The following is a 12,825-nucleotide window of genomic DNA, read 5'->3' as shown; positions in this document are numbered from 1 at the left end:
TCAAAGATAACTATCCAGTTGTACTCTTCCCCTGGAGGTAGTACTCTGTCTACACCTACCTTTTGCCTCAATGATGGAGTCACCCTGACATTCTTCCTGGCATCTATTCTCATTTTCTCTCAACTCAGAGGGACTCTGAGTCCTACACACATAAGGAAGGGAAAAGTAGATCTTCATAGAATCAACCCTGGCCTGGTATATCCTACGAAGCCAGAGAGACTTTGAACCGGACCTGGAGTAGGCTGAATCTAGTGCTGGACTGGAATACTAGTGGCCTACAGTCAGCTTGGAAAATATTTTCAGAATCTAGTATGTGTAATATTTTTTTTAAAGTAGGCTCCATGCCAGCATGGGGCTTGAACTCAGGACCCTGAGATCAAAAGTTGGACGCTCAACCAACTGAGTCACCCAGGCACCCCTGATATGTATAATTAATTGAATGTAGTCAGGGGTAATGATAGGGGCTGGCATAAAACTGATACAGGAAGAGGTTCAGACCACGTCCCCTGCTGAAAAATTGTGATCTGAAAAAGGGCTTCAGATTAGGTCTCCGAGATAAACTAAAGTAGAGGCCTGTCAGTAGATGAGGTATTTTAATGGCATTTAGACAGGTGATTTTTTAAAATCAGTGACATAAATACCACTAGAATCACTTGGAGAGAACATCTCAATTGTTTTCTTAAAGATTTTGATATGGAATATAAAGACCTTGGGTCATGTATAAACATTACTGTATCAATTTCAATACAAAGCATATTACAATATCAACTTCATATGTTTATGCTCAAGTATAAAGTCTTGAATGTAAGTTATACACTGTAAAAGTTACACTAAGCTTCCTGAGGGAGGGAACTTCTGTTAACCCCTATATACAAGATGTCTAGAAGAATATGAGATATAGAGTAGGCACTTGATAAATACTGTTAATTAACTGAATCTCATTCAGTAAGCAATCTGGTCTTAACTAAGATTTAAAGCAGGGCCAGGAAAAAATTAACTAACTCAATAATTAAACAGGGCCAGAGAGGACCAAACTGTTTCAAGTAACCTCAATGTATCCCAAAACAAGCTTTAAGAATACAGGAGTGCAAAAATATCCCGATCTCCCCTGCTCTCCCCACTCCTGCAACCAAAGTTTGGTTGGATGTTTGTCATCCAACCAAAACTTATTGGGCAGGAAAATGTGACCAGTGTTGAAAGAAACCAATCAGAAGTGACTAAAACTGACAAAAATGCTAGATTGAGCACACAAGGACATAGTAACTGTATAAATAGTTATAGCTGTATTCCATTAGATCAAAATCATAGAGGAATGGTTAACATGTTAATAACAAAGTGTTGGGTTTATAAGATATGTTTTACTTCATATTTTATAAACCCTCCCAGAATATTGTTGTTTATTTGCTATCTTGATCAGAGAGTGGAGGGCAGTTAGCAGTTTCCACTAGGCATTCCTCACAATGGTACCTTTTACCCCGCTGGCCAAGAACTCAAGGCTTTTCTCTTTTAAGTTCAGGTTCTCTAAGCATTTTTTTCTTTTTTTAAAAAAGCTTTTGTTCTCATTGTAGTTGAATTTGGACTTGAGTTTCTTTGCCTTGTTATAAAATTCACTGATCTTTTGCATACACAAATAGGTTAAAATACTGTTCCTGGATTTTAGACTCGCCACCCACCCTGACCTGTTTTTCATTTTGGATAGTTTCTATTGCTGTGTCTTTTAAGTTCACTAATTTTTTTTTATATAATATCTATTAATCCCATCAAATGTATGTTTTACCGCAGAAGTTGTAGTTTTTATCTCTAGAAATTTGAATTGGGCCTTTCTTTTTATAGCTTTCATATCTCTATTTAATATGTTACTTAAGTTTTTATTTAAGTAATATCTACATCTAACGTAGGGCTTGAACTCACAACCCCAACTGAGACAGCCAGGCACCCCAACATGGTCTACTTTTAACCTAATATTTAAAGTGAGTTTCTAGGGGTGCCTGTGTGGCTCAGTCGGTTAAGCATCTGACTTCTGCTCAGGTCATGATCTTAGGGTTATGGGACTGAGCCCTGCATTGGGCTCCTTGCTCAGTGGGGAACCTGCTTCTCCTCCTCCCTCTTCCTCCCGCTCCCCCTGCTTGTACTCTGTCAAATAAATAAATAAAATCTTTAAAAAATAGAGTTTCTGGTAGGCGGCATGTAGCTGGACCTTTTTATCTACTGATAATCTCTTTTTACTGGGGTATTTAGATCATAATTAATGTGGTTAGATTCAAATTAATAATGTGTAATTTGTTATTTATCCCATCTGGTTTTGCTCCCCTTTTTGTCATTTTCTACCTTCTTTTGGAGTAACTACGTTTTGTTTTTAAGATTTATTTATTTCGGGGTGGAGGGGCAAGGATGAGGGAGACAGACTCCCCACGGAGTGGGGAGCCCAACGCAGGGCTCGATCCCAGGACCCTGAAATCATGATTTGAGCCAAAATCAAGAGTCAGATGCTCGACCAACTGAGCCACCCAGGCACCCCTGGAGTAACTATGTTTTATGATTATCTCCATTGTTGGCTTATTAGGCATAACTTTGTTATTTACGTGGTTCCTTTAGAGTTTATAGCATGCATCATTCACTTAGCAGTGTATCTTCAAGTTATTACACCTTTTCATGTATAATACCAGAATCTTATATACTTCATATTTTCTGTAGCCAAATCAGCTTCATTAAATTACCTTCTGGATGCTCCTGGGATATATTTTTAGTGGATGTGTAAACTGACTTTACATGATAATTACACATTAGCATTCCTAACTCCATATACTTTTGGAATCTTTACAAAATATAAAGAAATTTCTGACTTAAACTTTAGCGTAGGCCACCTTTGAGTCCAGTTTCGGTCAACCAACCAAGCAAACTGTAGAGCCATCCTAACTGAGCTCAAACATTAAAGCCAGAAGCAATTCATGGTCAGCCCATATTGTTAAATTTGCCTGATCCAAATTTTTGTTCCTTCCACCATAATCCCACAAATGTTTCCCAGGATTCTCTTTATATAAGCAATATATATATAAAATAAATACTTCATGACTATGCTGGGTTTACCTAAAGAATGCAAAGTAAGTTAAATTTTGTCTAATTTTCTAAGCAATGTAATTCACCACTGTATTAGACTGCTTTGGCTGCGATAACAAAATACCACAGAGTGGGTGTTTGAAAAAACAGAAATTCATTTTCTCACAGTTCCAGAGGTTAGGAGTCCACAATCAAGTTTCCAGCCGATTTGGTTTCTGGTCAGGACTGTTCCTGGCTTGCAGACATCTAGCTGCCTTCTCACCATGTCCTCGCAAGGCATTTCCGCAGTTTGTCTACACAGAGAAAGAGCTCTCTGGTGTCTCTTCCAATAAGGACACTGAACTCACTGGGATCAGAGCCCCACCCTTAGGACCTCATTTAACTTTAATTACTTCCTTAGAGGTCCCACCTCCAAATACAGCTGGATGTTAGGGTGTTCTACATGTGAATCTGAGGGGACACAAACATTCAGTCCATAATATTCCACTCCTAACCCCCCCAAATTCATGACCTTTATGCATGAAAAATACATTCCATTCCAACAACCCTCAAGGTCTTAACTCATCCCAGCATCAACTCTAAAGTCTATATAGTCCAAGTCTCATCTAAATCATATATGGGTAAGACTTCAGGTGGAATTTACCCAGAGGCAAAATTTCTCTCCAGCTATGAACCTGTAAAATTAGAGAAGTTACTCACTTCCAAAATACAGTGGTAGGACAGATGTAGGATAGACATTCCCATTCCATGAGAGAGAAATTAGGAGGAAGAAAGGGGTATGGGTCCCTCAAAAGTCAAAACCTAGCAAAGCAAATTCCATTAGATCTTAAGACTTAAATATCATCATCTTTGGTTACTTATCTTTGGTTATGTCCGGCTGCCAAGCATTGTAGGTCATATTGTAGGTGGGAATCATAAACACTCGCAATCCAAACCAGCAATTTTACATCCTGCATTCCAGTAAGCTCCACCAAGGGTATTTTTGCCTGCATTTATAGCTTTTGTTACCCTAGCATGCAGAACAGTATTTGCCACATAGTAGGCATTTTATAAACATCCGGATGAATGAATGAATAATCCCTTTAACTGGAAGGCCCTCTAAGCCTTGTTGTGTAACTGTGGGGAGTGAGTCCCGCACTGGGAGCTCAGTTGGGCTGCAAAACTGAACAGAACCACTTCCTTTACTCAGAGTTTTGTTTTTTTGTTTTTTAAGATTTAAAAAAAAAATCTTAAGTGCAATCTACCCCCCAACCACCCCAAGATCAAGTGACTGAGCCAGCCAGGGGCCCCTCAGTGCTTTTGATTCAAGGTATCTTTCATCTTTAGGGAAAGAAAAGCTTGCCGCGTCTTTGACTCCTCCCACCGCGGGAGAGCCACGCTTCCCTATTAGCTCCGCCACTTGTTGACCCCCATCAGCCTTGTGCCCCGTTTCCATCCACACGAATCATACCAAGAGCTTTATAATCCTGTTTGCCCACTCTCTGACCAACGCCGCTTTCAGCGGTTCTCTAAAACCTAGCCTGGCCGCAAATGCCGCTTTCTCCACAAAGCCCCTCCAGCCAGCATTCCCGGGATACTAGCCTGTTCCCCTCCAACTGTTGCTCAGGCTCGGCTCGAGCTCCCTTCCGGTGAACTTCTACGCGGGCCGCGCCCACTTAGCTTCTCCCTAGTCTTTAAGTGAAAGCTCCTTAAACCAGACCATCTCGGCCGGTCCTGAGGAGAGATCTGGGCCGGCCCGAGTTCCTGAGACGCTAAGCTGTATATGCACCGCCCCTGGTGACTGTTACAAATTCGGGGCCCAATGGCTAAAGTGGCCTGGAAATAAAGTGAAATAAAGCGTTTGCGATAGCTTCTCACCGTCTAGTGCCGTCCCGCGAAAGGCGCAGAGAGAGGACGCCCCCCGCAGGGCAGTAAGTGGGGAAACCGCAGCTCCTGGCAAACAGCCTGGAGCCGGCGCTGCAATATGACGTCACAGAGGCCGAGCCTCGCGCCAGACTCCGGGTCTCTGGAACAACGCACGTTGGCCCTCGTCGGCCGCCATCCTCGGCGCTTCTGCGGGCCTGTCAGTCGCTGAGGTGGGACTCGGGGGCGGTAGACACTGAGGCAAAGTGCTTGGGGAAGTCTCCAGCGGTGAAGATCGAGGTTATCGCCAGGTCGTTGTCGGTTCTGGGAGTGTTGGGGGGCCAGGGAGAGCGCGTTGGGTTTTGGGGTGTTTTTGTCTTGTCCTGGAGCGCATGGGGAGTAGGCGTTGGGGGAAGCGAATGGGAAATCTCGCTGGGGGCTTGTGTTGAAGGATCACTTGGGCGTTCCCTGTGGAGGGGGAGCTTGTGAGCTTCCGTGTTGGAACGAGAACTTGGGGAGAGTAGCGGTATGGGGCGTCTGGTTGGGGGAAGCAGGAGTCGTGTCGCTGTTGGGGACAGCGTTTGGGGAGTTCCGTTGTTGATGCTTATCGCATCCTTTTAAAGCTGGGGTTTCTGGCCTCTTGCGCCCGTGTTTACTGTATATTCTTTTTTTTTTTTTTAGATATTTATTTATTTATTTTTATTTGCGAGAAGAGAGAGAGCGGGCACAAGAGGGGGGAGGGTCAGAGGGAGAAGCAGACCCCCCGCTGAGCAGGGAGCCCGATGCGGGACTCGATCCCGGGACTCCGGGATCATGACCTGAGCCGAAGGCAGTCGCTTAACCAACTGAGCCACCCAGGCGCCCTGTTTACTGTATATTCTTGCACAAAATATGTTTTCATTTTTATTTCCGACCCATGTAATGACATGCTCAAACTCCTAATAGTCCAGAAAATGACTCTTGTTAAATTTTAGTGTATTTCAGTTTTGATGTTGGGATCAGTTGTGTAGGTACTGGTATAATTTTACACATTTTGAATCTGATATCCTGTTACTAACTCTTTGGAAGTTTTCATCTTTCTTTTCTTTTTTTTTAAACTATTGCAGTTATGTTCTGTTGCGCAGGTGCTTTAATTTGGGTAAAACTGATGGGGGTATAGGTACATCACTTTCAAGGAACACGTGATGGATTTCCTTTAACACAAGTATTTTGTTAACTTGACTACCTGTGGTGGTGAATTTCCACACGTGTTTTAGACATACCTGTTTATGTTTATTCCTAAATAGTTTATACTGTTGTAATCGTAAATGGTGTGGGTTTTTTCAGTATGACCCCACTTTTTGTTTCTTCTAATTTTATATAATGCTCAAAAGCAAAAATTTTAAAAGATATACTTATTTTGTCCTCTTAGTCTACTAATGTTACTGCCACTAGCTTATACATTGATTCTTTTATATTTTCTAGTTGAGTGTTTTTGTTATCTGCAAATAATTTTGGCCAGGTGGCAAGTGTATGAACTGTGGAGTAAGAAGAACCTGCTTCTGCCTCTGACTTGGGTAGGTTAATGTCTGAATTTCTTTATTGGTGAAGAAAGCTGTCATAATTCCTACTACATAGAGTTGTTATGAAGATTAAATTAGCAAATATTCTTTAAGTACAAAGTGTAGTGCCTGGCACCTAGTATAGTTGGAATAAATGGTAACTATGGTTTATCAAGTTTTTATTCCTCTTTCTCAAAGATTTCCCCCCCCCCGGCTTTATTGAGATATAATTGATGTATAACATTCTGTAAATTTAAGGTGTACAATGTGTTGATATAATACACTTATATATTGAAAATAATTACTACCGTAGGTTTGCTAACACCTGCATCCTGTCACATAATTTCAATTTCTTTTATGTGGTGAAAACATTTAAGATCTACTCTCTTAGGTTTCAGTTATATAATACAGTCTTAACAGTAATCACCATGCTGTACAATGCAGCCCCTCAAATAACTTTAAAATTACTTTCATTTATATTTTTCTTCTCTCTCTTTATTTAATGTTTGATTTATAGATTACTAGATTTCCCAGTGTCTTATATTCCTGGAAGAAACCATACTTGTCCATAGTGATTTGTTCTTTAAATATGTGGCTGGGTTCCATTTGCTAATATTTTATTTAATATTTTTGCATCTAGAAATAAAAAGATATCTTGGATTTGCTTCAGAATAATCCTGTGGTGAAGGGAGATGAGTGGTGATGTAGATAATACAAAATTAGGTGTGAGCTGATAATTATTGAAGGCACATAATGAATATGAGGAGTGTGATTATACTTCTCTTTCTTTTCTCTCCTCTCCTCTCCTCTCCTCTCCTCTCCTCTCCACACGTGGGCAGAGACAGAGTGAGAGAGAATCTCAAACAGGCTCCACAGTAAGGAGCCTGATGTGGGGCTCAGTCCCATGACCCTGAGATCATGACCTGAGCCGAAATCAGGAGTTGGATGCTCAACCGACTGAGCCACCCAGGTGCCCCTCCTCTTTCTTTGTACATAGGGTTTTATTATACTGTTTCTTCTTCTTTGGCTTGAACTTTTTCATAATAAAATTAAGAAATTTTTGTTTCTACATTTATAAGTGAAACTGGTCTGTACTTTAAGAGTATTTTTCAAGTATAACACTAAAAATGAAAAAACAGGATATTGTAGCACCCTAGGAGCCCCATCTCATCCTAATCTCCTCCCTTCTCTCCAGAGGTAATTATTATCCTAAAAACATCAGATTTGCCTGGCTGTTAACTTTATACAGATGGAGGGGCACCTGGGTGGCTTAAGTTGGTTAAGCATCCCACTCTTGATTTCAGCCTAGGTCATGATCTCAGGGTCGTGGGATTGAGCCCAGCATTGTTGGGCTCCCTGCCTGCTTCTTCCTCTCCTTCTGCTGCTCCCCCTGCTTGTGCTTGCTCTCTGTCTCTCTCAAATAAATAAAATCTTAAAAAAAAAAACACAACTTTATACAAATGGAATCATAGGGTACATGTCCTTTTGTATCTGGTTTCTTTTGCTCAATATTTTGTGAAATTCATCTAATTTTTTGCATATAGCAGTAGTTCATTTTTTTCATTGTTGTATTCTTTGGTGTGATTATACCCCAATTTATTTATGCATTCCACTATTAATACACATTTTGGTTGTTACTGGCTTGTGTCTATTACAAATAATGCTGATACGAACATTTTTGTACATGCATTTTGATGCATGATATACTTAGTAGAATTCCTGAATTGTAGGATATGCTAGATACAAGGAGAAATGACAAATGCCCAGTCATAATGGGAGGTTCTTAGCATACGTCACTCAGTAACAGAGAACAAGGAGAAGAAAAGCTAGAAGGCTATAGTTTAACAGCGGTCAGCAAAGTTTCTGTAAAGAGCAATAAGAGAGTAAATATTTTAGGCTCTGCAGGCCAGATAGTCCTGCACCTGCTGAACTCTGCCATTGTAAGATGAAAGTAGCCCAGAGAATACATAAACAAATGGGTATGGCTGTGTTCCAGGAAAACATTATTTACAAAAACAGGTCACCAACCCACTATACTGCCAACCCCTAACAATTAGAATAACATAATTAACAAACTTGACCAGTGTAAAACACTCCCCGCAATGATTTTTCTCAAATGCACGTAGAACAGTTATAAAAATTTAGCATATGGAAAAAAAATTTAGCATATGGTGGGCCATAAAGCCAGCCTAAACAAATTTCAAAGGATTGAAATCATACAGAATACTTTCTCTGGCTACAGTGGAATTAAACTTACAAAGCAATATCAAAATGATAACTAGAAAATCTCCCATTTTTGGTAAGCATACCATACATGTCTAAATAATCCATGATTCAGAAAAAATTAGTGGAAATGTTTTGAATTGCATTTTAATAATCCTACATCTCAACTTTTGTTTAATTCAACTAAAGCAATCAGTGGAGGGAATTTAGACATGTATTAGAAATAAATATATTGGAGGGGCACTTGGGTGGCTCACTTGTTTATACACACACAATGGAATATTATTCAGCCATAAGAAAGAAGGAAACTTTGCCATTTGCAGCAACATGGATGGACCTTGACGGCATTATACCAAGTGAAATAAATCAGAGAAAGACAAATACTGAATGATCTCACTTATATATAGGGAATCTTAAAAAATGAAACAAAATGAAAAAACCGAGTTCATAGATATAGTGAACAGTTTGGTGGTACTAGAGGCTGAGGTTTGGGGGTAGGTGAAATGGGTGAAACGGGTCAAAAGACATAAACTTCCAGTTATAGAACAAATAAGTCATAGGGATGTAATGTACAGAATGGTGACTATAATAATATCATATTGCATATTTGAAATGTTATAACTGGTGACAAATGTTAACTAGACTTATTACGGTGACCATTTCATAATGTATACAGATACTGAATTGTTATGTTGTACACCTGAAACTAATATATGTCAATTATACCAAAAATAATAATAATCCCAACAAATAGTATTTATATATGTAAAGGAATGTTATCATTTTTCATGTGTCATTTTCATGTCAGTTTCAACCACTGACTAAATTTTTTCAGTACAGTTAACACACAATGTTACATTAGTTTCAGTTGTGCAACTTAGTGATTTGAGGAGTTTTGTACATTACTATGTTCATCATGACTAACTCTTATTTTTGAGTCTTGTCCATTTCAATTACTTGAGTTTTCTGGGTCTACAGTAATACTGTGCAAATGTTGTTAATTTATTTTCTTTTCTTTCATATTGATCACTGCTATTTGATTCTTCTCTCTAACGACATGGTAAGACCAGTGATGAATGAGAATGGTGGTACTTACGCCTTTCCATGCTTCATAGGAGTGCTTCCAGCATCTCACTGGCTCTCCACTGGGCGTGTAAAGTGATTTTATTTGCTTTGCTTTGCTTTTGTTTTGCTTTAGATGTTTTTCCTTTTTTCCTCTTGTCTTTTGGAAAGAAAGACAGTGTGACTTCCAACTAACATGTCAACTACAAGTCCCAACTCCATTCCTTCCTCTTCATCCCTAGAAGTAACCTCTAACTTGAAATTTTACATTATAATAATTTTTGGACTTTAAGTGTGTTATCTCCAAACTATATATTCTATTTCTGTGTACATTTAAGAAGTTTATGCAAATGGTGTTATACTTGATGTATCCTTTTACAAGAGATTTGTAGGATTTTATTTTGTTCTTGTTTTATCAGTAAGCTGTTTTTTTCTCCCAACACTATTGACATCACATGTGTGGGAGTTTGTTCCCACACCAGCCAATTCTCCCAACTCCCTGGACAACAACTGGGTGTCCTAAAATTCAACTCAGTTTTGATGCTAACTACCGGGAATTCATGCAGATCCCACAGATTAAGGGCTCAGTTTCACAAGGTTGACCACACTTCAGATACATGTCACTATTCCCAGGTTGCCCCTTGTACTTCTAACTAGCTGGCTGTAAATCAGGGGTTTCAGGGTCACCTGGGTGGCTCAGTCGGTTGGGTGTCTGACTCTTGATTTTGGCTCAGGTCATGATCTCAGGGTTGTGAGATCACCCGGTATTGGGCTCTGCAATCAGTGGAGGGAATTTAGACATGAATATAGACTCCCAGATGGGAGTCTGCTTGAGATCTCTCTCTTCCTTTTCCTTTGCCCCTCCCCCTGTTCTCTCTCTCAAATAAATAAATCTTTTAAAAAAATAAATCAGGGGTTTCTACACGCCCCCCAAGGTCAGTAATTTGCTAGAACAGCTCACAGAACTCAGGAAGATACTTTACTTACTATCACCAGTTTATTACAAGAGATACAAATGAACAGCCAGATGAAGAGGTACATAGAAGGGTCCTGAGCACAGGAACTTCTGTCCATATGGAGTTGGGGTACACCACCCTCTTGGCACCACCTGAGTGTTCAACTCAGAAGCTCTCCAAACCATGTAATTTAGGAGATTTTGTTGATTATATAGGCACGATTATATAGCCCACTGATGATTAAACTCAGTCTCCAGCCTCTCTCCACTTCCCAGGGGGTGAGGCTGAAAGTTCCAACCCTCTGATCATGCCTTGGTCTTTCTGGGGACCACCCCCTATCCTGAAGCTATCTGTGAACCCCCAGCCACCAATAATCTCATTGGCATATCAAAGCTACTCTTGTCACTCCAAGGATTTTAGGAGCTGTGTGCCAGAAACCTGACACAAAAACCAATTATCTGTTTCCCATTGTACCATAATGTCTAAGGAAGTAGCCACTCCGTTCCTAGGCTATAATAGGTTTGTAACAAAAGGAATACTGAGTTTTATGAGCTACTTTTTCAATATCAATTTAGGTTTATCTCTTCTAACCTATTAATTTATTTTATTGGCTACTGTTGGCTGCCATCCTGACATCCATGCCCCTTTTATTAAGAAAATCCCTATTTTATTTAGACAGCCATCCATCTAGGAACTTGACCTTAACCTTAGTTCAGTAGGAGATGCAGATTAGTCCTACCAATCAGGGTAGTTCCATTGCCATTTTCAGTTTCATTGCTATGTTCCAGGCATGGACATTTGATGCAGCTCTGCTCTGTTAAGTGTGAGGGAAAGTCTGCCAAGCAGCTTCTGGGAAATGGTTGAGTCCTTGATCTCCAATCCTGGAGGTCTCAGTTGTAAACTCATTCATGTCTAACCCCCTCTTCCTACCTCTCTCCTGCCCATGTGGAGTTCTACATTTGAGTTGTATACCATTCTTTTTAGGCTGGCACTGCAAGTAGACTAGACTGAAGGGCCAAGACTGGGATCAAGCATTGTCAGGATTAGACATGGGGGTGGTAGGTATCCTTGTTTACTGTGTTTACCAGTTGGCCAGAGAATGGGTCAGAGATGAGCTCTCTGGGTATGGAGGGTTCAAGAGAGCAAGAGAGTATTTGAGAATAATTTGCTGCCTTGCAGGGTGAAGCAAAATTCAAATTGACTTCATGGTATTGGTGTCCTCAGAGTGTGAGTTTCTAGCATGACTCCAGGGCTTGGCCCTTGGGGAGACTGATCTCTGACCTGCGGCTGCTGAGGCAAGGATTGCTCTGCCTTTGCATTCTGGCTTGTGTGGGAGGAGCTGGCTGGGTGTGCATAGTAAATATTACAAGAACTGGTTCCAGGGGTTCTGTTTTTGCAACTATGACCGTATGGCCACTCCGTGGTATGATGTGCTAGGGAGTAAAGTTCTTTTTTTTTTTTTAAGATTTGGTTTATTTATTTGAGAGTGAGAACACAAGCGGGAGGAGGAGCAGAGAGAGAGAAAAGCAGACTCCCCGCTGAGCAGGATGCCCAACGATGCTGGGCTCAATCCCAGGACCCTGAGATCATGACCTGAGCTGAAATCAAGAGTGGACACTTAACCGACTGAGCCACCCAGGCGCCTCAGGGAGTAAAATTATCAAAGTGCATGAGAAAGAAAAAAAAATTGTATTGTGAGGCCATTGGAAAAGGAATATGCCATAATGGAGAGAGGCAGATGTGGAGTCAGATTCCCACATTGCTACTTAGGGAGGATGTTAACATGGACAGCACACTTCACCTGATCAAGCCTCAGCTTACTTATATTTAAAATGGAGATCATGCTTACCTTATAGAGTAGTATTGAGGATTAAATAAGACGATGCTCATGATTTTTATAGTCCCTTGGTCTTCGAATAGGATAATTGCTCCAGTGCAATAAACAGAAATTTTAGGAATGTGTGGGCACAGTTGGTTTTAAGGCAGTTTCCAGAGCCACCACTTGTATCCATTATCTTTCCTAAAATTGATTTGTGTAAGAACTTGGCTACAGACAAGATCATGAGCTGGGTTTTTTCCCTATCTCTTTCACATCCATTCTAGTCTAACTTTGCCAAAAAAAGGGGGGGAGCATTCCTCTTGCC

General features: G+C 40.4%; 2 protein-coding genes across 12 annotated transcripts in view; one reads left to right on the top strand and one right to left on the bottom strand.

Annotated features, from left to right (window-relative positions):
• Positions 1-4,992, bottom strand: part of ZNF613 (zinc finger protein 613) — a 71,316-nt gene extending 66,324 nt beyond the window's left edge. The window contains exons 1-2 of one of the 2 annotated variants that reach the window (XM_027618306.2): positions 4,915-4,992; positions 3,224-3,350 (exon numbers count right to left, since the gene is read on the bottom strand). The gene's annotated coding sequence lies outside the window, so the exon portion shown is untranslated. The remainder of the gene's footprint in view (positions 1-3,223; positions 3,351-4,914) is intronic. The other variant, XM_027618309.2, reaches the window with a different exon arrangement.
• Positions 4,993-5,054: 62 nt separating this feature from the next.
• The window catches only part of LOC113935807 (zinc finger protein 577), a 36,166-nt gene continuing 28,395 nt past the window's right edge, over positions 5,055-12,825 (top strand). For 5 of the 10 annotated variants that reach the window (XM_027618320.1, XM_027618322.1, XM_027618314.1 and 2 more), the window contains exons 1-2: positions 5,069-5,210; positions 6,364-6,455. The gene's annotated coding sequence lies outside the window, so the exon portion shown is untranslated. Of the gene's footprint in view, positions 5,211-6,363; positions 6,456-7,357; positions 7,411-9,733; positions 9,817-12,825 lie in introns of those variants that run through there. The other 5 variants (XM_027618321.1, XM_027618315.1, XM_027618317.1 and 2 more) reach the window with 4 other exon arrangements.

The sequence above is a fragment of the Zalophus californianus genome, chromosome 17 (assembly GCF_009762305.2).
Source record: "Zalophus californianus isolate mZalCal1 chromosome 17, mZalCal1.pri.v2, whole genome shotgun sequence".
NCBI lineage: Eukaryota > Metazoa > Chordata > Mammalia > Carnivora > Otariidae > Zalophus > Zalophus californianus.
The sequence above is the reverse complement of the archived record's forward strand: the minus strand, read 5'-3'. Positions and strand labels throughout refer to the sequence as shown.